The sequence below is a fragment of the Phodopus roborovskii genome, unplaced genomic scaffold (assembly GCF_943737965.1).
Source record: "Phodopus roborovskii unplaced genomic scaffold, PHOROB, whole genome shotgun sequence".
Taxonomy (NCBI): domain Eukaryota; kingdom Metazoa; phylum Chordata; class Mammalia; order Rodentia; family Cricetidae; genus Phodopus; species Phodopus roborovskii.
The window spans coordinates 13,525,589-13,553,190 of NW_026126611.1; the positions used below are offsets into that span (position 1 = coordinate 13,525,589).

General features: G+C 41.7%; 1 protein-coding gene across 1 annotated transcript in view; it reads right to left on the reverse strand.

The window, feature by feature from the left end:
- The window catches only part of Sash1 (SAM and SH3 domain containing 1), an 849,046-nt gene that overhangs the window by 319,480 nt on the left and 501,964 nt on the right, over positions 1-27,602 (reverse strand). The window lies entirely within an intron of this gene.

A 27,602-nucleotide genomic window follows, 5' to 3' on the forward strand; every position in this document is an offset into this window, starting at 1 on the left:
TTCGGAGTCTCTTTACCTCCAGAGACATGAGCTAACTGGAAATCCCAAGCTGGTTTTAAGATCTCAAATCTTATTCTTCCTTCTAGCCCAGTCTTGCTTTCCCACCTCAGCATTTATGTCTGTGCGATTTGTGAATGGTAAACAACAATCATTTTTTAATGTTCTTAGGAAAACGCTTTGGCTGCATTTCAAGCCTATTATGTATTCTTCTCATGATGTTATCTGTAATTAAGCTTCGGGTAATTAACATTTCCCTCAAAATCAGTATCTCTATATCTTTCCCCCTTGTTTGTTATAGAACATTAAATTAAATTCAGCACAGGCTTCCATTGTGTCCTTGTCCTGATCATGAAGGTCAACTGAGTCCTTCGTTTTTTGTTTCTGTTTTTTTGTGTTTTGTTTTTTTCTTCATGTAAATAACAAGATGATTATGGGCCAGAGAGGAACATTTAATTTAGTAAAACCAGAATCTAGACTAGGAAAGAAACAGTTTCCCTCTCCCCTTTCCTCTCCAGTCTTTTTTAGAAGCCTTCTTGGCCACGTCCTGGACACAGGCGGTAACCCTGGACAGGAGCCGAAGGAAGGGTTGGTTTAGCTGTACCCTGCGGCAGTTAGACACTTGCGGGAGCAGTTTGGCTCTTGAGTTGCTGTTTGGGTTGGAAAAGAGGCATTTTGCTGTTCAGGGGAAGTGCAATATTCTGGGAAATAGCTCACACAAACCATTTGCCTCTATTTTGTTATAATAGCTACTAGGAAAGCAGGAGCCACACCTTAAATCTAGATGGCACATGGCACACATCACTGCAGGAATTCCAACTCTCCCGAATCCGTTTTTTCCTTTCTATTTCTTTTTTTTCTTTTCTTTTTTTTTTTTTTTGCAGCTTGCGGTGTGCAGCTGTGTGAGACCTGTACACATCATATGGGAGAGGAAGAGAAGCTTGAAGCCATTGACCCTAGAACTTGAGGACAAGGCTTTTGAAGACTTCCGTTGAAGAATGATAAGCCATGGTAGAAATGGCAAAGAGCACGCCATGCTGGGACACAGGGCTCTTGTTTAACTTCTACTTAAAAATCACCAAGAGACACCATCACCACATTTAACAGTGTGACCCTGGAGACCAGGTCTGGCTGTGCCGCTGGACATGGGCAATCAAACTCAGCATTTGATACAGCAAATGGTATTTTTCTTTTAATCAAAAGGAAGTCCATTACGAAAATTCAACACACATCTTCAAAACGGAAATGAGTTTCTTTCAAAGAACATTAGGATATAATTATTAAAAGGTAACAAATAAGCTTAGCAGAGTAGGAAATGAATTAGAGCCTGTCTAATCACACAAGGAAAATAATGACTCATATTTACCCAGGAAGAAGCTTAGAGCCTTGTGGTACTGGGGGAGCAGGCACTAAGTGCCTTATTAGTTTTACAGTCAACTATGCCAAACCAATCTTGCAAAGAGGGTCAAGACCATGTCCCCCTTCTCTGGACAAAGATAAACAGGGAGTCAGCTGTAGAGATTGCTATTTCCTGAGAAACTGCAAAGCCAGAAACCTGCTTATACTGATGGTCCTTAGAGGCTCAGATCAACTATTTATAATCCGGAAACCAGTGCAAACTTTTATGGTGAGCAAGTGATCTGTATAATATATGGTGCACCTGCATCTATCTATCTATCTATCTATCTATCTATCTATCTATCTATCTATCTATCTATCTATCTATGTATCTATCTATCTATCTATGTATCTATCTATCTATCTATGTATCTATCTATCTATGTATCTATCTATCTATGTATCTATGTATCTATCTATCTATGTATCTATCTATCTATCTATCTATCTATCTATCTATCTATCTATCTATCTCTCATCATCATCTATGTATCATCCATGTATCTATGTATCTCTGTATGTATGTGTCTGTCTGTTTATCTATCTTGGATGTTGTGTCCTCCTAAAACTTTCATGTTGGCATTTGGATATGGGACCTTTGAAAGGACACAAGGCTGCATCCCTTACAAATGAATTAGCATCCCAAGAGGCCCTAAAGGACTTCTTTGTGTCTTCCATAGTGTGAGGTTCAAAGGAGAAGACTGCTGTCTACAAAGCAGGGAGTATCTCAAGACACTGAACCTGTTTGCCCTGGTATTGGATTTCCTAGCTTCTGTATCTTTGAGAAATAAACAGCTGTCACCTGTAAGCCACCCAGTGTCTGGTGGGTCTGTGATAATCTCCCAAGATGACTAAGAGATGGAGCTTTCCCTTGAGCAAGAGTGTTCTCAGATGATAAATCAGCTGTGACCATGATGGCTAGCAAAGCACCCCTTTCTGAGATGGCAAACGCTCTCTGGTCAAAGACTAATATTTGGGGAAGGAGGAGATCCAGAGGAACAGTGTCATCATAGGCACAGTGGCTCCTCCATGCAGCAGGTGCCTGTCACTCGAACTTAACAAATTTTCAAGTCACACACAAAACGGTTTGCCAATCACCACTGTTGCTCTCACATGAAACTGTGGGACTTTACAAAAATATTTTATTTTAAAAAATCCCCTGGCTGGAACGATGGCTCAGGGGTTAAAAGCATTGGCTGGTCCTCCAGAGGACCTAGGTTCAATTCCCAGCATCCACATGATAGCTCACAATTGAGTATAATTCCAGTTCCAGTGGACCTGACACGTTCACATAGTCACACATGTAGGCAAGATATCAATACACATAAAAATAAATGCATCTTTAAAAAATTCCTTTCATTGGGGCTGGAGGGATGGCTCAGTGGCCAAGACTGCCGCCTACTCTTGCAGAAGACCAGTTCAGTCCCCAACATTATAGTGGCAGTCTGTGATGCTCTCTTCTGTCCTCCATGGGTAACCACACAGGTGTGTATACACAGACACTCATATGCCAGGACACACATCAATATAAAATTCACAATTGAAGTTGTGCTGGAGCTCCCATCATTAGCTGTGGAGCTGTTGGCAATTGTTAGCTGTAGGGAGAGGAAGAATCAGTTTTCCCTAAGTCTCCAGGAAGTCAACCGAGCTCCAGCAGAAGGCTGTGTATCCAAGAACACTTGGATACACACATTGGTCTTGGTTGGTTTAAAAACAAAGCACACACAGTTGGGTGCATGGAGAATGGGGGCGTGTGTGGGATCTTGGAAGAGTCGGGGGAGGGGAGGTAAATATAATGAAAACACAATACATAAAATTCTCCAAGAATTAATAAAAATTATTTGAAAATTCCCTTTCCTCAAAACCAGTGAAATATACACAAAAAGCCTGTGAGTTTTTTCTTAGGGGACTCATTTTAGCTTTAAATCCAGAGGCTCCGATTGCATGAAATTTTCTGACTATACATTTTATACTCAAGTGAAACAGCATGAACATCGCAGATTTGAGCATCAGATACATAGTTTTTTCTTTCTCAAAAGTCTTTCCATTTCTGAAATGTCTTCCCCCCAAGGGACCTGAGTATGTCCACACCAGGAGCCTCCTCATCAACAGTAGAGAGACAGAGACAGAGAGAGAGAGAGAGAGAGAGAGAGAGAGAGAGAGAGAGAGAGAGAGTTGTTTCATGGTGAAGATAACCAGGTTTACCAAGCGAGTAGAAGTGGATGTTGACTTTCCTAAATGCTTATATTTATCATACTATATGTTGACCACATGACTGAATAAATACTTATTTTATCAAATAAATATTTTTATTCTGAAAATTGTAGGAACATTTGCCTAAAGGAATTTTGGCCTAGGGAAACCCTGATTTAAGGTAGGTAGGTTTTGATTTTGTTTTTCCTTTTATGTTGCTAAAGAAGTCAGTCCTTAACTTGAGTGGCCAGGCTGGCCTTAAACTCACAGAGATTCACTTGTTTCTGCCTTTCTTAATTGCTGGAATTAAAGATGTGTGCTACCATGCCTGGTCATGGGTATAGTTTAAATATGCAAAGCGACTGTCACGTCCGCTCTGCATCATTTCATTATAGCAACACGAATGGACTAAATGGCCATGCCTCCTATGAATCAGTGTGGGTTTGAGGCTGGGATTATCAGCTTGTCCGGCAGTGCCGGGCTGTTCTCTGACTTGCCAAGGGAGGCTGTGTTCTTGTGCCTGGTTGGCAGAACCTTTGTGGGGTCCAGAACGTAACACTCACGCACAACATATGGACTTTTTTGGTAAGATAATGGAGGTAAAGGCGGCTGCAGGCATGGCTCAGGGGGAGAGCATCTTCCTAACATGGACTAGTTGAGTAGGAAAGAAGAGAGCAGAACATATGCTTCTAAGACTAACAAGTTCTACATTTACATTTCTAAAACAGGGCACACCGGATTTGTGCAGCTCAAATCAGATGCCAAGAAACTTTGAGCTTAGCTCCCCCAGGACACATGCTTGAGTCCCTAGGGAATGAAGTTAAAAGGAAATAGCAAGTAGACATGAAATAGCTTGTTTCACAGAAGCCTGGGTAAGGTTCTGGGAGTTCTTCCTAGTTATACAAAGCAGTCCTGTGTTTTAGGCGGGGATGTGTTCTAAGATGATTGGATTTGCTTTGGGCGTGGGACTGACACCTTACAAACCAGCGGGGAAAGAAGGCCACATGTCCTGACCAAGGCGTGGACAGGCAATTTGCTGGTCGGAAGGGACTGTCATACAGTCGGGAAGGCACTGCTTCTGGCTGGCTGGCTGTAGGCTGAGGTGGCTGCTCAGATCTGGGATCGGCTCTAACACACCTTTAGGGACAAGGAGGCTCAGCAGCAGACAGGGGCCAAGAAAATGGGCAACCTTCTATCTGCTAGCAGCAATGTCTATGTTTGTGGGCACATGTGTGCACCATACAGGGATTCTGAATATTGCACACATTGTGTGCATGTGTGTATGTGTGTGCACGTAAGTGCATGCGTGTGTGAACTCAGGAGATCTGTAGAACTTCCGGAGCTGTCAATTCCAACATATCCAAAGCCTGAGGCACAGCCCTTGCTAATTAAATTGTGGTGTAGATTTTTTTTCTCTTTTGGAAACTAGAGGGTGACTGTTGTGGCCAGATCAGCTTTTTACTGAAATAATAGATGGTTAGACTGAGCAATTAATGCTTCTAATTGAATGGTTGGGTAAAAACACTCACTAAAATACCAGAAATTTGACAATAGAAGCATTTTTAAACTAAATAGTCGTATAACTGATGGATATTATTTAAACGTGTCTAGGTGTGTGTGTGTGTGTGTGTGTGTGTGTGTGTGTGTGTGTGTGTTGAACTGGGGAGTTAGGGTAGATCTGGATGGAGTTAGGGGAAAGAATTACCAAAACACATTATAGGAAATTCTCTAAGAATTAATGGGAGTAAGAAAATGCCTTTCTCAAAAAAATGGACAAGATATGGGTATTTACGTATGCATAAGTGTGTATATATCTATTTGCATACTCATACATACATATATGTAGCATGATTTATGTTGACTAAATCCTTAATTAAACACCTTTGTAGTTTTCCATTATTAATGGTTTCTATGGAAAACCTGCAACAGTGAATTTTGACATCATAGGGATGGGGGTGAGGATGTTAGAACAAAGCCTCGTTGGCGATGGATGAGCAGTGTGAGATCTGCTTGTGAAGGAGGTTATAAAAAAGCAGCACATTAAATACATTAAAGGGAGACAGAAAATATTTTACCTTTGTTAATAGTCTAAATATTCACAGGGCATTTATCACTAGGAAATGCATGACTTTAAGTCTCTAATTAAATTGCTATTTCCAGGCCTTGAGCTACAATGAACATTCTATAAAGGAGGCTATAAACCAGTTATCAACCTATTTTAATCACAGTTTAAATTAACAGGAGAAAATAGCATTCAAAGAGAGGGCAGGCTTAACATTCCAAACTGGATGGCAACTGATGCTTAGACAAGGGCTGTTTGTCTTGCTTCTTTGTGTACTCTGGGCATTGGATCCAGTTCTGCAGAGGGAGTATTCCATAAATCCTGCAGACTGCCTTCTGTGAGTCTCTTAAAAATTATAAGAATTGCCATTTAACTCAAGTTCCAGGTTAGAACGTTCTATATAAAGATGGACACACAAACATGGCGTGCGCTGCCAGATTGGCACAGAGGAAATCTGGCTTTTTGTGTAAAACCAAATGTGGGCTGTGTCACTCAGCATGAGTTCAAGCACAGGGAAAGAAGATGAAATGACAAGAGACACAGTTTGCAGGTCAGATTAGAGAATGCTGCTGCCCAATAGAAACAGCCACGACAATATGCAGCATACATTCATTCATGGTTTTATCATCTGGGGTTTCAGCCAATAGCAGACACAGTCCCGGCAGAGAATTCTGGAAGTAAACTGGGAACAAACTTTAAATTCCTCAGTATTTTGAATAGCCAAATGAAACCTCACCCTGTTTTACCTGGGCGGTGAACCGTCTCATTGCCCAGTGTATCCACACTTTATCCCTCACTCTCCTGTTAATCATTTCAGTCCTCCTGGTTTTCTGCAAGGCTGACATGGCATTATAGTGCTTTTGTTCAAGTGATTCTCATTTTACTGAATAATGACCGGAAAGTGCACATGTAGTATAAGAGGTGAAAACTTCATTTTCACCTTGACTGGATTTGGAATCACTTAAGGAGATACACCTATTGGCATGCCTATGAGGATGTTTCCAGAGAGCTTTAATAGAGGTAGGGAAGTCAACCCAATGTGGTTCCATAGGGTAGGGTTCTAGGTTGACTAGAAAATGAGAGAAAAGTCATCTGAGAGCCGCTCTCTGCTTCCTGACTGTAGACACACTGAGATTAGCTGTCTTGTGTTCCTGCCACCACTACTAGAACCACTGGAACCATCATGCCTCCCCACCCCCACCAGAATGATTGGCTGTCACAGAGAAATCATCCTCCCCTTAAGTTGCTTCTTGTTGGATATTTTCTTAGCCATGACTAAAGTAACTAATTTGAGTAGTGAAGCTGGCGATTAAGATGTATCAGAGGGAAAATACACAGCACTTCAAGTGAGGAGTCAAAAGTACACACACGCGTACACACACACACACACACACACACACACACATAGAGGCACACACGCATGCATGTACACACGCGTGCGCACACACATAGATAGACGGAGATAGATGATAGGGAGAGGGCATTCATTCTTTTATTATTGTCATCTCTTACTGTATTTAATTTATGAAGTATGCTTTATTTTAGGTCTGTTTACAGAGAAAAAAACCCTAATTGCTAATTTGTACAGTTTTAGGCTTCCTCTGGCTGGGGGTCTAGGCCGTCTTCCTCGTGGGTGAGGGGGGTTCATTTCTAGGGGCCTATACAGCTGCCCTAGGACCACATGAAGGTGTTGATGGAAATCACTGGCTCGGACTGCTTGAGAAAGACACCCGAACATGGACTTTTAAATAAGGGCATTGGAAACACTTAATAAACAATTATTTTTAAGTATCTGGTACGCTATCCTTATTGATTTTAATTATTGAGGCTCAAATGTTTGACAGAAGAGAGCCTGCGATCTTCAGGAGATTAAAGAGGCCCAAGAAAAAGCAGGACTGACCACATAGAAGAGAATTACGTATAATTTAAGGCACAGCTGTCATAGTCATGAATATATCCTTAGCTCTGGACAGTATGCACACACCAACTTTAGCCTGGTTGTACTTGAAAGTAGCAGATCCCACTCAGACCCACCGGTGCTGGCACGGTATTCTCTTGTTACTTTAAGATTTTTTTTTTTAAAGAAACTGATGTACATATCTCTATGAGACTCTTCAGCACATCTAGCTTCAGGGGTTGAAACTAGGGCTGCAAGCATTTTTGTGAAGTGCTCTCCCACTGTATAGACCAACCCCTCTTCTTGATTTTTTTTTTTTAATTTTGAGACACGCTATCACGAAGTTGCTTCTTTGGTCTCAAATTCATCCTGAAGTCCAGGCTGGCTTTGAATTCATGCTGTAACTCAGGGTAGGCTTGGAAACACTCTATAGCTCAGGCTAGACTCGACCTCACCACGGTAGCCCAGGCTAGCTTTGAACTTGTGACACTTCTGTCTCAGCCTCATGGATAGCAGAATTTATAGCCACCTCGATCTGGTAATTTCTTTTTGGGTCTCATGTTTGTTTTTCTTTTCTGGCTTTGGGTGTCAGAGATTTTGACTTGGACATGGAGGTCTTACCTACCCAGAATTCACTAACTCTCTGCATATTTCTGGTTTTCTTTAGGGGAATTTTCAAATATGCACAAAATTGGAAGACTCATTATGCAATGAACAATTCATTAAGCAGCGAGTTTCCATTTAGTCATCCTTCAGCTTCAGCAACGGTTGACATTTCCCCTGTCTTGCATCATTTGCTTCCAGCTCCTGTGCATAGAGTGGATGCTATTTTCATTCATAGGCTGCCTCAGTTTCTAATTCTTAATGACAAATACAACGGACTTTCCAGTCATAGGGCTGCTGCCTGGCAAACAGCCGATCCCAAATGTATTTCCTAAAAGAGTGACTACTTTCAAAGATGTCTCCTGCCTTTACAGCAGGAGGGGATCTCAAGCTGCCTAGGGCTTCGAAAAAGTGAAACACACTATATTCGGTGCTTGAAAGTGAGGCTAAGTGGACCATGTCTCAGTTCCCACCAAAGCTCAGGATAAGAAGTTATGCAAACACGAGGCAGAGGACAGCTGCAGAACCAAAGCTCAAGTTCATCTTCCCCAACTCCCTGGAAACATGAATTAAAACAAATATCATTCTAAAATCTACAGTTACTTTGCAAGGTTACAAGGAGGGTCATTTTTTTCCTGGAAGTATATTTACTCAAGCGAGTCTGACTCCTTGACTGTTGGGCCCCGCATGCACAGGGCGCATGCTACACGCATGCAGCATCAAATGAACTAGATCGTGAAGCAAAGCAATACAAATTTACTAGGATGCATGAAACAGACATGCTTTAGTGAGCTGCTACAGGAACTGTCATTAGCTTTCCGAGCCTGCGTTTGACTTAACTCTACTCAAATATTGCCCACGGAAATGGACAAAGTCTCATCTGTGCTTAACACAGAACTGGCAAGTGCAGGGAAAATGGTGTCATCCAGGGACGGTGACTCAGGAAACCCAGACCTACTTTGTCTTTGTGCGTGTATGCATGTTCTTGGGTGTATGTGGGCATACATGTGAAATCAGAACCTTGATTGCGGCTGTGTAGGGCTGACTGGTCTGAGAGCTTCTAAAGGTTCTCCTCCCTCTGCTGACTCTCCCTGGAGGAGTCTGTTGGACTACATGTGTTTGTTCTGTTGCCTCAGGCTTTTACATGGATTCTGGGCATCTGAACTCAGGCCATTAGCTTGAATAGCAAATGTTTTGCTCCTTGAGCATCTATCTCCTCAGTCTCCTCAGCCCTTTGTATCTTAGAAATGAGCTATCCAGGACTGAGGCTGTGGCTTAATGGAGGAGCACTTGCCCAACATCACAAGGCTCCAGGACTTAAAAATAATCCATCCAAAAGAGAATTAACACCTTCAATCCCATCACTGGGGAGGCAGAAGCAGGCGGAGCTCTGTGAGTTCGAAGCCAACCAGGTTTACAGAGTGAGTTCTAGAACAGGTTCCAAAGCAACACAGAGAAACACTGAATCAAAAAAAAAAAAAAAAAAAAAAAAAAAAAAAAAAAGCGAGAGAGAGAGAGAGAGAGAGAGAGAGAGAATTGAGCTTATGAACTTGAGCCTATGAACTTGAGAACTTGACAAGGACTGGGGGAAGAGAATGGGAAGAACAGGAACGAGGAAACAGAGGGATAAATGATATAAATACAATATTCAAATGCAAATTTCTCAAAAAGTATTTTTTTTAAATAAGAAAAAGTGTCTTAGGGTAAGACTAAATAAATAAAAAGAAATACTGTGGCTCCCCTGTTATACAATAAATGTGCAAAATTCCTTGTTAAAAAAAGGAAATACAATAACACACATCAAAAGCTAAATTACCATATTAATTAGAACTTTTTCTCTGCCTCATCTCAAGGTAACATTTTCTTTGAAATCACATTCATGTTTCTTTCCACTTGCTAATCAGCTATATTTGAATGGGGAAGGCTCTCTGAAGTTATAGTTTATCCTACTGCTCATTATCATGTTTTCCTTGGGCACTAGCAGTAGTCACAGGATTTTAGAGATAAAATGGGTGGATTGTGTCTTCTGTCAGCACTTCATCTGAGTGCACGTATGCACACACACACACACCGAGGAAAATACACACCATTCTGCATCCTAAAGAGCCTATGCGTTGTGGGCTGATCTGTGCCCTCCCCATCTTCCAAGTTCATGTGTTGAAGCCCTCACCCCCAGTATCTCAGGACGTGGCGGGCGGGGCTGAGGTAGTGAAGCCATTCAGTTGGCAATAATCCAATCGTAGGTAGAGGGCCAGGGCAGAAATGGGAAATGGCAACTCTCCATCTTCCCCCACCTCCCAAGATGAATTCTTAGTTTCTTCATTTGGAAACTTCTCAAAAAATGCTATCTTACCAAATTATATTGGAACTTAGGATATTGTTATTATGTAAAAAATATGTTTTCATCACACAGCAGCCGGCATAAGTTGAGCCTGGAAAGTATTCTATTTTTTTTTTTTTTTAGTTGTATAAGAGATAGATGTCTGTCCATCCACTCTTAGAGCAAATTCAGACTTCACTGTAGACCATGCAAGCTTGTACAATGGTGATGAACTTGCCCGGCATTCTGAAAGGAGGGGAGAGTTAAAGTCACCTTTTCCTTCTAGGTTAGTCTAGGTTACTTTGTTCCTACATTCAAGATGAGCCTCAAAAAAGTTCTCATGGCAAAAAATTTGGAATCTTTTTAAAAATAATACGTGGTGATAGTAAGAAATAAATGATTCCTCCAGAATTGATGATACTAACTCTTCGTGAGACTCATTCATTAAGTCCTCAGGCAGGATGCTCCAAGCTATTATAATTCAGGACCCGGTCACTTAGTATGAAATACACGCCTCTCATAGCACCAGAGCCATTTTAAAATTGATAGCACCATCAGGTCTACAAGGTCTTGAGAAGAATTTCATTTTCTCCCTGGTCTAAAGTGATTGTGCCATGTTCCCTGACCTTCAAAAGCTTTTTGTCATTTTTCTGTCATGGGGCTGGGAGGGTCTTTCCTCCATCCATTTCATTTAAATATGTGCTGTGTGAGTAAATCCAATAAACTAAGTAGCCATTTAGTTAAAACCCTTGTGGGGGTCAGAGCTCCAGGGAACATTTCAAGGCACTGATGTTCCTTCTTCGACTCTTATTTCCTACGCCATTGATCATCTTCTCTCTGCTCTCACCACATGCTCTTTTAGTACCCCATGTTGAAAGGAATGCTAGCCCCCATAGCCAACAGCTGAATGGGCAAATAGAAGGCCACCCCTCTCATTCTTAATAACCTAACAGTGTCCCAAGCACAGGTGGACAAGGGTCCGCAGAGGTGAGTATGGACACTCCTCTTTAGGGAGTTCCTTCCCCAGGGCCCAGTTTGGTTCATAATGGATCCTCCCGTCTCCCTTCTGGTGATAAATCAGACCAAAGTTGCTACGGGGCTGTTGCACAATTTTCCTTATGATCAGTTCTTCTCTGACTGGAAAGGTTGAGGTTATGGAAGGCCAAGTAAAACCCAACCACGGCAGTGGTTGATTATGGAACACAAATGAAGGAGGAAAGGAGGGAGGAAGGTTCCATTTTTAAGCATGTCAACTCAAAGTGTAGCGTGGTGTTTTCATGCTTTGTAGCCGTTACGCATACAACTTCTGCTATAAATGAACAGTTTTAATTTGAAAATAGGCTGCTAGGGTGAAATAAATTTAGAAATCAGTGGGTTTGGGTTAAACCAATTCATAAAAGGATTTATTATTATTATTAGGATTTGTGTGCGTGCGTGTGTGTGTGTGTGTGTGTGTGTGTGTGTGTGTGTGTGTGTGTGTGTATCAATTGCTGTCTACCTGGAGATCACTAATGTAGCTAGACTGGCTGTTCCCGGGAACCCTGGGATCTTCCTTCTCCCTCCCCATACTGGTTCCCTGGTGTGCACTTTTACATCGGACTTCTTGCCTGGGTGCCAGAGACTATGAACTCGATCTCATGCAAGCACTCTACCCACTGAGCACTCTCCCCAGGCACCAAGAGAGGCTTCTTAAGCTCGACACAGATGTTATGTGCGATGGTCGTCAGTCCTTCCAAAACTTGTTCACACCCAGAACTTGTTCTGTTGGCCAGGTAATTAGGAAAAGTTGTGCTAATAGTCACAGAAGTCATTAGCTGTTGATTGCTTTACACTGCTTGGAAAAGGTGCCTCGGATCCTCCCACACATGCTGGTGGGCGGAACTAGCAACAAAGCCCTAGTGGAGAAAGGCCAGGCAGTCTGGGTATTAGCTCCACAAAAGCCATGTGCATGTGGGCTCACACACACATCACCGCCAATTGTAACTCCATGTCTTTCCGCATTAAAGATCTATCTCTTGGACTATATACATTTACGGCACTTTTATCTTAGAGAAAGATCACATAAGGAAGGCACTAAGATGTCAGGGCACTATAACAGCACAAAACAGGAGGGGAGATAAGGCAAAATTTCAAGCTGGCAAAGATAGAAGGAGGCTCTTCCTTCACTCAGCCGATGACGGAAACTGGCAGAAGAAAGTGCAATCAGAGCCACTCTAGAAGATGGGTGCCTGGATGGGCCAAGTTTGTATTGCACCACCCTGGAGGTGAGAGCTTGCTATCAGCATCCCTTCATTCTGCTACTCAAGAAATACATTTGCAACTATAACAGTTTCTCCCTTAAAGAATATTGGGAGAGGTGTAATGGCATATATCTGTAAGTCCAACCACAGAAGTGATTAAACTAATGTATTAATGTGCCCAGTGCTATTGCTAAATAGTTAAAACACCGCTGCCATGCATAAAACCTTAGGTTTTACAGCCCAGTGAAAAATATAGAGATGAACGCAGAGATATTCAATATTTACCCCAAGCTATAAAAACAAATATAGTAGACTGTGAACGGGGATCATTTTCCATGGTGTAACGGTTGGTATGCTTCCCTGTTTTCAAAACTTACATTGTTCGAAGTTTACATATGTTTAGTGATCTGCCTAAATTCTTATATGTGACTGTTTTTGGTATCGAGGAACACTATTCTTTTAAAAACGTTGAGTTCTTCCTTTTAAATTAAAAACAAATAAAAATAATAGATCGACCCCTGCCTAGTTGGTGACCTACTTGGTTAATAGCTGCTGAAGAAAGAAGTGTCATCTTTTTTTAAGGGTCACTCCCTGGTAGGTTGTCCATGCCCCCCGTGTATGGCTGTGTACATGCAGGCAACATTAGTTGGACTCAGTAGAATATGTACACACACACACACACACATGCATGCACACACACATAAACACACAGGCACACACACACACACACTGTAGAAGAAGGGATGAATTTGAGAAGAGATTATGGGAGGATTGGAGAGGAGGAGAAAGAGGTAGAAACTACCAAAATGTGTTGTACCCAGAAAATTCTCAAAAACTAGATTAACGGTATGCAGTTTCAAAAATCAGGTCAAACTTGCAGAAAATTTCTGTTGTCTTTGGTTTAGCAGACAATGGAAAAAGAGAAGCTCCATTTCACTTAGAGCCACAATAAATGACTTCCTTTATAATCAAGGTGTCTGGTTTAAAGTAGCTTGCAATACCAGCTTTTCCTACCTTTGAAAAGAATGTGATATAATCACTCATTCTATACAACATTTGTGCTCGTTTAATGTTTTCTTTCCAGTGAAGGTCGGCAATTAAATTCTCACTAACGTGAGCGGGAAAAATTCTCAAAGAGTAACCCTTTATTCAATTGTAGATATAACAAACTTGTTCCCAGATAGTAAAGGTTGTTTCCCCCCAGTGGTCAGTGTTAGAAAGTACCTGCGACATTGTCCCCCAAGTCATTAAACTGCAAAAGCCTGCAGTAGCTTCTAAAATGGACATCAAGGACTGAACAGGCTGCCATCACACTCAAGCCTGGGGGATGGTCGACGAAGAGAATGGCAAGGCGGTATCCTCTGCCCCCAGAAGAGGTTCTACCCCTAAGAACTCCCCCAAGAAATTAAAAGCTCTCAGATCCGTTGCCTTTTCCTTTTTGAATTCTGCAGAACCCGCTTGGCCAAATAATTAAGAAGGAAGTGCCCATTCACAGTCCTGTGAATAAATCGCGAAGCAGAACAATCCAGCCATCAGCCATTTTGCCTAAGACAGCGATGTAAGGCGTGTCCTCAGGTAACACAGTGTTGTCATCTGTCTGACCGTCTTACCTGTATCATGGGTAAGCAGCCTCATGAATTTCTTTGTGTGATACGGAATCCCAGTTCCTAAAATGGACGGCATCTCTTTCCATGGGGGGGGGGTGGGGAACATTCTGGGGAACACACAGATTAAACATTTAGATACGAAGCCAGCCACCTGCTTTCTTCTTTAAGTCACCACAAAAGGGGAATCTGCAGAACACCGGAGGGCTGCGGGAAAAGTAAAAATCCCATTGTCTACGGTGCTGTCCCTGGTGTCTGACATCTTGGCATGGATTCCTTCTCTTGAAACCTGTCAGCAAGCCTACTGTTGAAGCAGTGGCTGCTCCTGCCCTCAAACCACTGCAAGTACAATGTATTTTCATAATTCTCCTCTCACCACAAATTTCATATACTTTTTGGATTAGGTTATTTTTTTTTTTTTTTGGCAGTAAATTCCAGAGATCTTTATCTAAAGAAATGGACATGGCTAGAATATCATGGTACATTCTCTCCCCCTCCCTTTATTTACTTACTATTTAGCAAAGACTTGCTCATCTACATTCAACTGTGAAAACACATGTCCTTCCCCAAACCATAACTGCTCTGTAACATCAGGTCTTCCTTACCAATTGAACTGTCATTTTCCTGTCCCCAACAGCTCTCAAGAGAGAAAACAGGTAATCAAACGTTTTGGTTACATTCAAATCCCACCCTGAGCTGTTCTCCCAACTAAGTTGGCCCTAGGATACCTGAAGGGCTAACACATCCAGAAACGATTACTGTAATAAATCAGACTGGGCACAGCATGATGTCTTTGCTCCTGCTCCTCTAATTACAGGAGACTCCTAAATAAACGTTTTCTGCTTCTATTTTCATATTTGCCACAGTAGTCTTGCCTTGGACTTAGAATACTTTTTCTTAGAATTCACAGTTTGTACTTGGTTAAATAATACACAACACATTCTCTAGCCACTGTTAATAATTTTTTTAACAAAGAGAAAAAAAATTGGGGGCCCACTTGTTGTGGAGGAGTGGTTTTAGTCCATAATCAATTGGCCCTGTCATCCAAAGGCTTGTGATGAGACACATGGTATAAACATGTCACAAATCTACCAAAACCACTCACCTAATGGCTAGGAAGCAAAAGAAATAAAAAAAAATATGCTTTTAACTTTGTGTACTGTATAATTGCTCAGCAATTTAAGATCACTTTTTCTTTCCCATTAAAATGTTAAAAAACAAACAAATCTAACTGAACTCTTTTCCCTGAGCTGTTTATATTAAGTTAATAATCTATGAATAATATGTAAGGGGAGTTCACACTGAAATAGAAAAACACACATTATTTTGACAAATCACCCTCAGGATCTGGTAAAGCTTAACAAATTATTAACAAATTATTTATGTACAGAGAAGAACACTTGGTAAACACTCACACCAAGGCCTGCTAAAGGAGGCTGGATTTGGTGCCAACTCAAACCCCACATTCTAGGAATGACAAGTAAGACTAACATTTGACTAAACAATCAATAGATTAAAAAAACCTAACAAAACAAAAGCAAAGATACATTAAAGTAGTATCAGTCTGCTGCATAATTTTCTAAAGTTTGGGATTTTTATGTCCATGCCAAGGCCAGCTTGTCTGGGATATTTCAACTTTCAAAGAAGAATTAAGCATTGATTTAGGTAATTTAAAATAATCCCACTGGAACAGTGTCTTTTACCCAGGAGAAGGCTAAGCCTCTGGCATTATGTTTCTCTTGTGTAAGGCCACAGGGGTCATCTCTTTGACCTCTGACTCACAGGCCAGGACAGCATTTCTCAACCTGAGGGTCATGATCCCTTTGGGGGGGGGGGTTGAACAACCCTTCCACAGGGCTCATTGAAGACCATTGGAAAACACAGACATTTACATTACAATTTGTAATAGTAGCAAAATTACAGTTATGCAGTAGCAGCAAAAATAATTTTATGGTGGGGGGGTCATCATAACACAAAGAACTATATTACAGGGTCATGGCATTAGGAAGGTTGAGAACCACTGGCCCAGGATACATTTTACCTAATCATGCTGTGATTAACTTTCAGCTCATAGAAGTGACAGATTTTGATGCGGGCTTGGCAATAACCCAAACGCACTGTAGATCTTTCTACTTGAAAACAACAAAATAAATAATATTACCCTTACCCTGATTTATAACATTCTTGTCTACTTCCAGTTAGATGTAAGATGTGTAAGCAGTTGACTGATGCTGTAAGCTGATATCCCTGGGTTTGCCTGTGTGTATGCGAAACAACAGCCTTTTTGACTGTTTATTTTTTAAAAATCACCTTTATTAAGAGAATTTGGAAGAGCACTTTTTGCTCCATCTCTCTTATTTAGAGATGAAAATTTCCCTTTAGGGAAATGTATTTTCTGTGCATTTGCTCGCACCACCATGCTGCGTGTATAGTTATTTTTAATGACTCTCCGTACACACCAGATAGGAGCTGTCTAGCATTCACATAGTATCTGTGGTAGTTGATGTGTAACGGGACTGGGCAGAGCCTCTGCCTCGATGTTTGGTGTGCTTCTGAGTGTGTGTCTAGAAGAGATCAATGTCTGAATAGTAGGACTAAGAGGAGAAGATAACAGTCACACGCGTGGGTGGGCACCGACTGATCTATTCAGGTCAGAATGGAATAAATGGTGGAGGAAGGGTGCATTTGGACGCTGTTGGAATTGGTAATTTTTCCTGTCTGTGGACATTAAGACAAGAAGTGAGAGAGGATGAAGGGAGATTATTCAACTTGACTTATAACAATGCTAAGCCGTTTATAAACCATTTATTAGGTTTTTTTTTCTTTTGTTTGTTTGAAGCAAGGTCACATGTAAGCCTAGGCTGGCCTTGAATAGCTGAGACTATTATTTTCATCTCCCAAGTGCTGGGATGACAGACTGCGCCATCATGCCAGCCTTCTAAACCTTTCTTAGGGAACCCAGCCACTGTAAGAAACAGCAGGAAACCCTTCTAAAGGCTCTGTCTCCATGACCTCATCACCTTCAGATGGGCCCCCAGGTCTTAATGGTCCTATTCCTCTCAATATCTCTACACTGAGATCGAAAACTCCAGGACATGAAATTTGGGGGCCGCTCTGAAATCTTATCCAGGTTTAACAGATCTTTGTGTGTAACTTGTGGCATGTGTATACTGATAGGGACTGGATAATTGTTTCTTAAATGGGTATAGAAACAGATATTTGTTAAGATTACTCTTAAAGCTGGCAAATTCATCTTATTAGTTCCTCTATTTTTTTTTATGATTTTTAAGGAGAGGACAGCATTATCTGATCATATATTTCATTACAGTCTTTCATGATCACCAAAAAATGACAATGAGACCTCCTCTGCTTAACTTTAGTTTTTAACACGACACAACCCGAATTACTTGAAGGAGTCTCACCTGGGGGATTACCTTGATAAGATTGGACTGTGGGAAGCCAGCTGAACAAACCTAGGGAACATGCCAGTAAGAAGCATTCCTCTATGACTTCTGCTTAGAGTTCCTACCTGCTGGATCTTCTGCCCTGGCGTCCCTCAACAACAGATGATACCTGATAAGATTAAATGAACTCTTCCCTCCCCAAGCTGCCTTATCATAGCAACAGAATGCAAATGAGGACAAGACCGTTGACCACACTGGCCTCTAGGAAGTCAGCCCAGCCACCTCCCAGGCCCTCTCTAGCACATATTGATTCAAAGGACAGAGTTTGAAAGCTGTGAACTATTTCCAGTTATAATAAGTTTTCACAGTATAGTACCACTATTTTACTTGGAGTGATGCTAAACCTCAATGGCATTCTGACAAAGCTAGGCATCAAAATACATACTCGGCTGGGGTGATGGCTCCATGGCTAAAGTTCATATTGTGTAACCACAAGGACTAGAGTCCAGATCCCTAGAACCTGTGTAAATGTCAGGTGGGCATAGCAGGGCTGCTGTTACTGAAATGATTAGGAAGGGAGACAGGAGGTCTTGGAGCAAGCTGGCCAGTCAGACTAGCCATATGGCCGAGCTCTGGGATCAATAGAGAGACCCTACATCAATGAACAAGGTAAAGAGTGATTGATAAAGACTCTCAGCATCAACCTTGGCCTCTATACACATGCTCACACATATACATACTCCCACATGCACCCAAATACCTGTGAACATGCATACACACATGCACACACACTATACACACACACACATACACAAAAGATATAGCTACACACACGCACACACATGCACACGCACACACGCACACTATAGCAAACCAGTGGTCACGTGATCAAACTTTACATCCTTGTTCAGCAAATTACTGACAAGAGCGCATATTATCATATTTACTCATTATGGGACATATTTTTAGTTATCAGAATCATACATGACTAGTCATTCCCTTACCAAAGAAAGCCTTTAATAACTACCATCATTCTAGTAACCCAGTGTAGACCCCAGTGTAGACTTAACCATTTTTCTCAGAAATGAGACACACTGGCTTTTATGTCTTGTGTTTTAGCCTTGATGGATGGAGTCTTCCTTGTTTCTATCAAAGAGGTAGTTAACGCACTAATCAGCAATAATGCTCTTAAACATTTTAACAAACCAGTAGTTAAAAAAAAAAAAAAAAAGATTGCACATTTCCAAGTTCCTCTCTCAGCCCACAGGCTCAGGAATATGAATTAGGCACACTGATATAAATGTTGAATCTTTAATATTTCACACCAAAAGAAGCGCCTCCAGGTAGCTTTCTGCACACTGCTGTAATCTTGGGTAATGAATTAATCATGCTTGTCCTTAGCATAGCACGTGAAGGTGGAATTCATCCCGAAGAGCATGGATCAGATAAGAGAGCACTCCTGAACCCGGAAACAGCTTCAACTGCTACATTAGAGTCCCTAGAACAGACTAATCTCTACAGATCGCATCGAAAATTAATGCCAGCCCCAAGTCCCCAGTCTCAGAACAGAGCCAGATAAAAAATCCCAAAGCAGACTGCCAGAAGAGCACCCCAAGAGAAGGGTAGGTACCCTGGGATACAGTAATATTAATTCAGTAAATAGGAATTTATCCCACTTACCTTTTTTCCTGGGGCCGTTCTGATTCAAAGCCCATTTATAGCTGTGGTGGAGAGAAATCATTTTGCAGGAATTTGGCTCTCTTAATAACTAAAGACGGGGTGTTCATATGGACGTTAGTATTCCCTAGATCATTTTTTTTCCTTCCTGGGTCACAAGTAATTAATATTGAAGTTGATTAGAAATGTGCATGTCCTCAGTGGTCCTAATAAAGCAATGACAGACTTGCTGGACAGCATGACTCTAATTTATCACACAATGGCGGTAGGTTCTGGTTCACACGTAATTTTGACTATAAAGAATTATTGGAGGTATTGCATTTGTTCTGCTAGCCATACAATCAATAAAGGCTTATATTTCTTATTATTTAGCAGATGTAGTCACTTCTCATATGCAATGCTTTGGAGGCTGGGATAATTAACACTAACATTTGATTACAATGCCTGTGACTGCACACAGGAGAATCGGCCTAGGTTGATCATATCTGTGGTCTAGCAGTGGGTGGCTCTAGGACAGTGTGGAGGTGACCATACCAAGTCAGCGAGGAAAATCAAGTTCTGAAAAGGGAGAATCCTTAAAAATGTGACTTACATCAATATATTCACCTTAGTTTTACAAGGCCATTGCGTCCCTCTACCCATTCTCCCACCAACCCATGCATTCTTTTAATAAATATGTGCTGAAAAATTTTAATGTCTCAGGTATTTGGCAATGCAGATTAGAAAAAAGGGGCCCAGTGTGGATTCTGTGCATAGAGAGGAGGAAACAATGAAGAGAATTCATGATATCACCGACGATCAGTTATGAATTCATTCACATAGTTCATAAGCAGCAGATCTGATTTCGCAAGAGTAGGTTAGTTAATTACCTCCTCTTTACAGATATGATGCACGTGCATATGTATACATTTTGCATATTGTCTTAGTTACTGTTCTATTGCTGTGAAATGTGACCAAGGCAACTTACAAAAGAAAGCACTTAATTGGGGGCTTGTCTTCAGTTTCAGAGGGTGAGGCCATGACCATCATAGTGGGGAATATGGCGGCAGGCAGGAATAGTACCATGGCAGTTGCTGAGAGCTTACATCTGATCCAGAAGGAGGAGGCAGAGCGGCAGAGAGGAACTGAACCCGATATGAAATTTGGAAACCTCAAAGCCAACCTCAGTGATACATGTCCTTCAGCAAGGCCACACCTCCTCCTCCTTCCAAAACAGTCCACCAACTGGGACCAAACATTGCAATCCATGAGCCTATGAGAATCATATTCATTCAGACAACCACAGATATCCCACATATTTCTGAACATCAGCTTTAGTAGAAAGTATCACCTCCTCTTTGATTATTCAGTAGCATGGAGGTTTTGCTAATGAGAAGCATACAGTGTAGAAGAGATACTACTCCTGAATTTCTAGTGCTCAAGGCCAGACTTAAGTCCTATCAGAAAATGATGCCATACTGTGAGAAATTAGACAGGTAAACAGGAGACTACTTTGATTTGAAAGAGAAAGTCAAGTGTCTAGAAAGGAGCTATTTTCCAAAGGCCTCTAAAGACCACGAATTTCAAGGGACAGGAGACTACAAGAGCCCAAAAGTCACAGATGCTTAAAGCCCAACCCAAAGGTGGTATTGAGTTCCACTCAGCAGGAAAGCAGTTGGTGACATCATTTCCACGTGCAATGGGGTGGGTAAGACAGAGCTGTGGCATAACTTTTCTCTGGGGGATGTAAATGAAGGAGTGTTTACCTCAGACAGGCCCCTGCCCATAATCCTAAGAATCAGTTCTGATCAAGTCTAGACAGTGTTTATTAGAGTTATGCATAGGAGCATAGGTAACCCAAACACACTACCCCAACCCCACGAATGGATGAGGACTCATAAAAGAAGCATGCCTGGATCGTTCACAAAGCACAGCTAGAAGGACACTCTCCCCTCACTAGCAATTGTAATTGCTTATGTAAGAGAGGCCTTCTGTAAATTTTAGAAGCTTCTGGAAACTTGTAAGTACCATTTATACTCCGAGTCTTTTTGAGCCTCCTTTCTTGATTTGGGAGGATATCACTATTCAACAGGAGCAGAAGCAGACTGGCATAAGGGGACGTAGACTCAGTTCGGGCAGATATGGCATAGGTGTGTTGGGTTTTAAGAGCCTGGAGGAAACGTCTAGTTCATAGCTTAGAACACAGTCCAGGCTTTTCAGTATATTTAGTCTTTACTACTCAAGACAGCCACTGTGGAAAGTGTGCCGATGCTGCTGCAGGAAGGGAGATCAAGGAGAGATGTGAGAACATGGGACATATGGGATGTCCACATTTAGGTACAGAAAGGAAAAAGCAAAAGCCGAGTGTGGAGAACTGCAGTAGATGCAAGCCAAGCAAGAGGGTACGTGAAAGGTTGTGAGAACACTACTTGTTTAAAAAGTAAAATGACTCGAACTTCTAATTCACAGCATTTGTTCAAATGCATCCCATATGGACCAAAGACTTTTTTAAAAAAGGGACAGAATCCTTAAAAAGTAAAAGAAGCTACATACCAGTGTTTGACTGACATTTGACAGGGAAAGAACTTTCCAAGAATAAAAACTTCCCAAGAATAAACAGTGCATCTTAGTCAGATTTTACCAGAGAAATAGCACTAATACCAAGGACAGAAGCACCCTAAGTATAGTTAATACAGTAATATATATATATATTACTCAGCATGCACATAGCATGTGCACACACACACACACACTTAACCAATAGAAGTTATACATGTATGGAATTGGCGCATATGACTCTGCAGGCATGCAAGCCCCAAAATTTTCAGGATGAGCATGCAACTGGAGAACCACCCTTTGCATCCATGTGCAGTTCAGCAAGAAGGATTCTCTGAGAAAAGTTGACATTTTGTTTTACATCATCCTTCAACTGACTAGACGAAGCCCATTTGCATTAAAAAAGCAGCGTGTCTTATTCAGCCTACCAATATCTTAGTGTCATCCATTTGTTTATTTATTAGAGAGAGAGAGCAACCATCCCAGGCCCTCTACGGCACTATCTAGCTCACACATAACCCTTATACAATATAAATAAGACGCATGTATGGAGGGCAAGGTTTTCCAGATTAAACTGACAAATCCAAGTTACCACAATTCATGTCCCACTTCTGCCCTTGTTTTCCAAGAGCTCGGTCACAAGTCAATTTTTTTTTTCAGAGCACAATCAACCCCTGCACATTGTAGCAAGTCTGAAGTCATGACCAAATCTGGTTATAGTGGCACATACCTGTAATCCCAGCACTTGGAGGATTGCCCCGAGTCTATTGTCAGACTGAGCTACATTGTGAGACCCTGATTCAGAAAAGCAAATCAAAATAGACAAAAACAACCAACCAAACAAAAACCCTACAAACCAACAAATGTGAGAGAGTGACACATGTTAATTGCTCAAGTCATATGCTCAGTGTGAACTGAGCATATCAGGTGGGTGGAAGCCAAGAGGCCTATGATTCCCAGGACTGGCGAGAAGAGCCATTGCTACCCAGGGGTTGGAGGCAGCCGTATGCTATAAAGATGACTTGGCTACAAGTTCAAAATACGTAGAGAAGTTGGGTCAGGAAGGTATAAGCAAGCATGAGAAATACGAGGAGTGTGTCTTGGGCTTTACTTAGTCTCTGAGACAGGGAAGAGCCCTCATAAGTCCTTGCTCCCCATGCTTAGAAGGGCATGGCCTCTCAGGGTAGAGCTTCACCACTCCAAGGGTGGCCCCAACATGTTAATTCTCATGGTACCCTCAGCCAGACACAGGTTTCTGTGTTGTGTGTCTGGGACTTGCAAATTGTGGTGTTTTGAAACTCAATGAAGGGCCTGCTGGTATCTCACAAACTCCCATTGTGTGTGTGTGTGTGTGTGTGTGTGTGTGTGTGTGTGTGTGTGTGTGTGTTTGGGGTGATTCCTGAGCATAAGCTGGAAACCACATTCCCAGGAGAGTGAGAGAGAGTGGTAGATCCACCATTCAAAGAGAACCTAGCTCAGGGATGGAGGAGACTAGATGAGGAGTTTGTGACAGTGTCAGTGGTTATAAGGGTCCATGTCACTTTCCACATGGCTACAGACTCTCCTGAGCTCTTCTGAGTGACCTATGAAGCTCCATCTGGAATGGCGACAAGGAGGGGTTTGGGAATAAGAGAGACTAAACTATTGTGTCAAAGTGCCAGGCATTTACTTAAAATGGCTGGCTAGGCAACCAGTTAACCAAATTAAAACAAAACAATGCAAAACAGGGCCTAACCTAGAGGCTCCCACTGCCTTCCTACCCAATGGGTAAGAGATTATAGGACAAAACAGCAAAATGACAGATGCATGCAACACCTTATATGCATACACTGAAGCACTGTGTGGAGTATTTAAAATGCCAATATATTCCCCGTGTGTCACAAACAACAGTAAGAATGTTTAAAATCCAGTAGCAATCAGAGGAATGTGTCCCAGAAGAAGCAAAGGTTCAATCATTTTTTTTTAAGAAGAGAAACGCTAGGATTTCAAGAGAGGGGCAGTTAAAACATCCAGTCATTTCATAATCTAAGAAATATGAATGGCTAAGAAGCAGATAAACACCATCAACCACTGATGGTTTTACCTACTAGAAGAGGAAATATTGGCATGAGTTTTCAAAAAAATCAATTAATCATATTCCTTAGGGATGATCCAAATGTTCATGGCTTTTGATTGGTTCATTTATTCATTTCTAGATTATCAGAAATGTAGTCACATTTAACACTCAGTCAACACTACTCACCATATATGGAAATGCCCAAGAATGTAAATCATACAGCCTTCCCCAAGCCCACAGACAGCTTGTATCAATCTAACCTTTAGTGTTGCCTGTGTGTCTTTCCATAGTATTCTATGTCTGCATTTAAAGGTACCATTCCTTCAGACAACTGGACTATGTCTTGCTGTAGTTTAAATCTGTCTTTGATCTCGTGTGGACACCTGGATAATCTTGTAAAACTCTTTCATTAAATGAAAAACTTAATTTGTTTATTTAGTTTGGTCCACACTTTTCTTTCTTCTCTCAGTGAACTCTTGCTTCTGGAAATAAAGCTGTTTTTGGTGGCACATCTCAGGGTCAACACTCGATTGGTCTGGCCTTTGGTGCTCTAGCTGGCTGTCACAGAGAGACTCGCACACGACCGCATACAACTGCAGTTTGATGTGAGAATCGACACAGGTCTGTGGGTGTAGAAAAGAGCTCACAGCAGCCTGGTTGAGCCCTGCTGTAACAGAATATGACTAACGAGGCTGCATGAAAGGCGACCATCTACTCCTCACAGTTCAGGCACCAGTGTGCGGTTGAAGGCAGACAAGAGAGGCAAGCTCCCTCTGTAAAACTCCTTTGGGAGGGCACCTCCTAAAAATCTCACTTCTTAAGTTTCGTTTATTATTTTAATTTCTTTCTCTCCCTCCCACTCTCTCCTCCCTCTTCCCTTCCTTTCTCTTTGATTTCGAGAAAGGTTTCATATAGTTTATGTTGGCTTCGAACTCCCTATGTAGCCAAGAAGGACTGTGGACTTCTGAACTTTCTGCCTCTATTTCTTGAGAGCTGGGCCCATAGCCCTGTGTCACAGTGTCTAATTTATACAGAGTTGGGAATCAACACTCAGGACTAGTGCAGGATAGTCCAACGCTAGGCCAATTAAGTTACATCCCCAGGCTCAGGCCCTATCTCTTAATACTGTCTGTCATATGGCAACACCTGGACTTGGGAGATGTCACATTTAAACCATAGTGGACAGTGTGAGGCGAGTTCTGAGAGATAAGTAGGATTTCCCCAAGAGGACAAGGGCCATGGTGAGATTGGGTGATGGGTATTGGGATGAAGGTGCAGAGGCGAGTCTCAGGAAGAGATACCCAGAAAGTAGAAAGCTGTTGCACATGGTTATAGGAGGAATGCAGGAAGGTTTCAAAGGAGAATGGAAGAAAGTTTGGTGGCCGGATCACAAACGGTTAGGGAGGAGTTTCTGAATACTGTAAGTGATCAGACTTTAGGATTCACCAGAAATGCAGAAACTGCATGGGTCAAATTAGAGACATAGGCATCAGATAACCAGATATAATGAATGATGGACCCCAACATTTCCAAATGAAGGGAATGCATCAGAATGGGCAAGGGTGGAGGCACAGGGCCCATAGGAGACATGTTAGTCCCTTAAATGCATGTTTAACTGAGCACCCACAGTAATTTTTAGGAAGGTCTCCACTGAAAAACACAGCCAAAAACTTTCTTTCCATTCCTACTCCTTTTCCTTTTTATTTTGGTTTTTGGAGACAGGGTTTCCTCTGTGTAGTCTGGCTGTCCTGGCACTTTCCCCCTATTACAGTAATATGTAAATGATCACCCCAATTAGTCTTGCCAGAGTGAAGAAAGGTAGGTCATGAGGCCAGGTAAGCTTTCTTTGTGCTTCTGCAATGGCCACCTCTACCTCCTGCATCAGAATGAGCAAGGACTGCAGCTTTGGAGGGAACCAGGGAGCTGGGAGTTTCCAACAGACATCATTACAGAGAGGAAGAGAGAAAATGCATCATTGTTATTATTATTTCCTACTCGGGAGTCTGTGCCTGACTAGGTATTGGCTAAAGTGAGGAGGGATTCTTTCTTCTTTTTCCTCCACAGAAGATAGCTTCCCCATTACCCAGCCTAATGCTTACTATTTTAGAGACAGAGCAATGGGGGGGGGGGGGGGCAGACCTTATCTGTGGCAGAAAATAAATTCTGACTCCTAACGGCAAGATGAAATGCAAAGTTGTCTCCTAGCTACTGATCTTAGTTGGCGTCTGAGAAATTCGGTAAATGACACTGATTCCCATGAGCTGACCCCTTGTCCTCTGACACAGAACATCAAAGGGATACAAATACTCGGGCAATGGGGGGAGGGAGTTCCAGCTCCTTAGGATGGTAGTGCTGGTTTTGGAAAAGATTTTTGATAAAAATCCTATATGATTATGTAAAATGAGGGACATAGAAAAATTGGGAAAAGCCAGCCTAGATTGCCCTAATTTCATAGAATGACTTGATTTATGCCTAACACACACACACACACACACACACACACACACATACACACATACACCTCCTTGTAGGGCTCTGGTTTTGGTCACCTTCCAAATAAAGTGCTAAATAGATTTTAGTCCCCTTTGGTCTGATCCTTTTCTCTAAAGCCCTGCTTCTTAGGTAGATTCCTAAGTATAGAAAAAAAGATTAAAATTTTTTCTTCATGTGGGGAGCAGGGGAGACCAAGAGTGAAGAACTGGGTAATATCGCTAATAATAACCTGCTTGGATTAAAAACTCACAGGAGGCGAATCTAACGACCTAACAACAACAATAATAATTTTTTTTTTTTAAAGGCTGGTGAATGGAAGGGGCAGCCAACACAGTGTCTAACTGGAAGTAGTTAAGAACTATCTGGTAATGATGGTGGCTGTCAGTTCGAAGGCCCGCCCAGCGCCAGAATGAAAGTGAATGCTATCCTTAGAAGACTTTGATCAGGCAGAATCCCCTGACAGACTCAGCTTGTGTAGAGACAGATGCACTCCATCCTGGCGTGGAGGAGTGGGCTACCTACCACCAGTCAGTTATACAAAAGGTGACACCCTGGGGTTTATAATTCTAGACGAACCCCGATTAATTTATGCACCTGCCAGTGCGTGCCAAGCTGAGTTAGAATTTCTTTTAACATTTTCATATACTTTCCCTGAAAAGGATTCATATTTATTAATGCTGGGCTTGGAAATGTTATTCTCCTGCAGAGAAAAGGAAATGTGTTCATCTTAGCATTTTTGCCTACTTCCTCCACTTTCCTTCTTGTTTTAATTAACAATTGCTCAGTGCCCTGAGGGCTGTCATTAATTAAAAGATTAAAAAAAAATCCTCCAGGAATAAGTGGAGCTGGTGTTTTCTTCTTAAAAAAAAAAAAAAAAAAAAAAAAAAAAAAAAACCCTGCGTGTGGTTGTTGGAAGTTTAGATTTGAATGGGGGTTTTCTTCCGGATGGTGCTTTCCTTGTGATTAAAATCTTGTCCGAGAGATTTGGTGGTAGATCTTATGCAAATAGGAGTTTCCTCTCTAAGAAATGAAACTCTTTTGATGTTTTATGAGTTCCTGCTTTTCTTAGTCTGGTGAGCGAGTTTTCACGCTATGGGCACAAGGCTATGGTCAGACAGAGTAC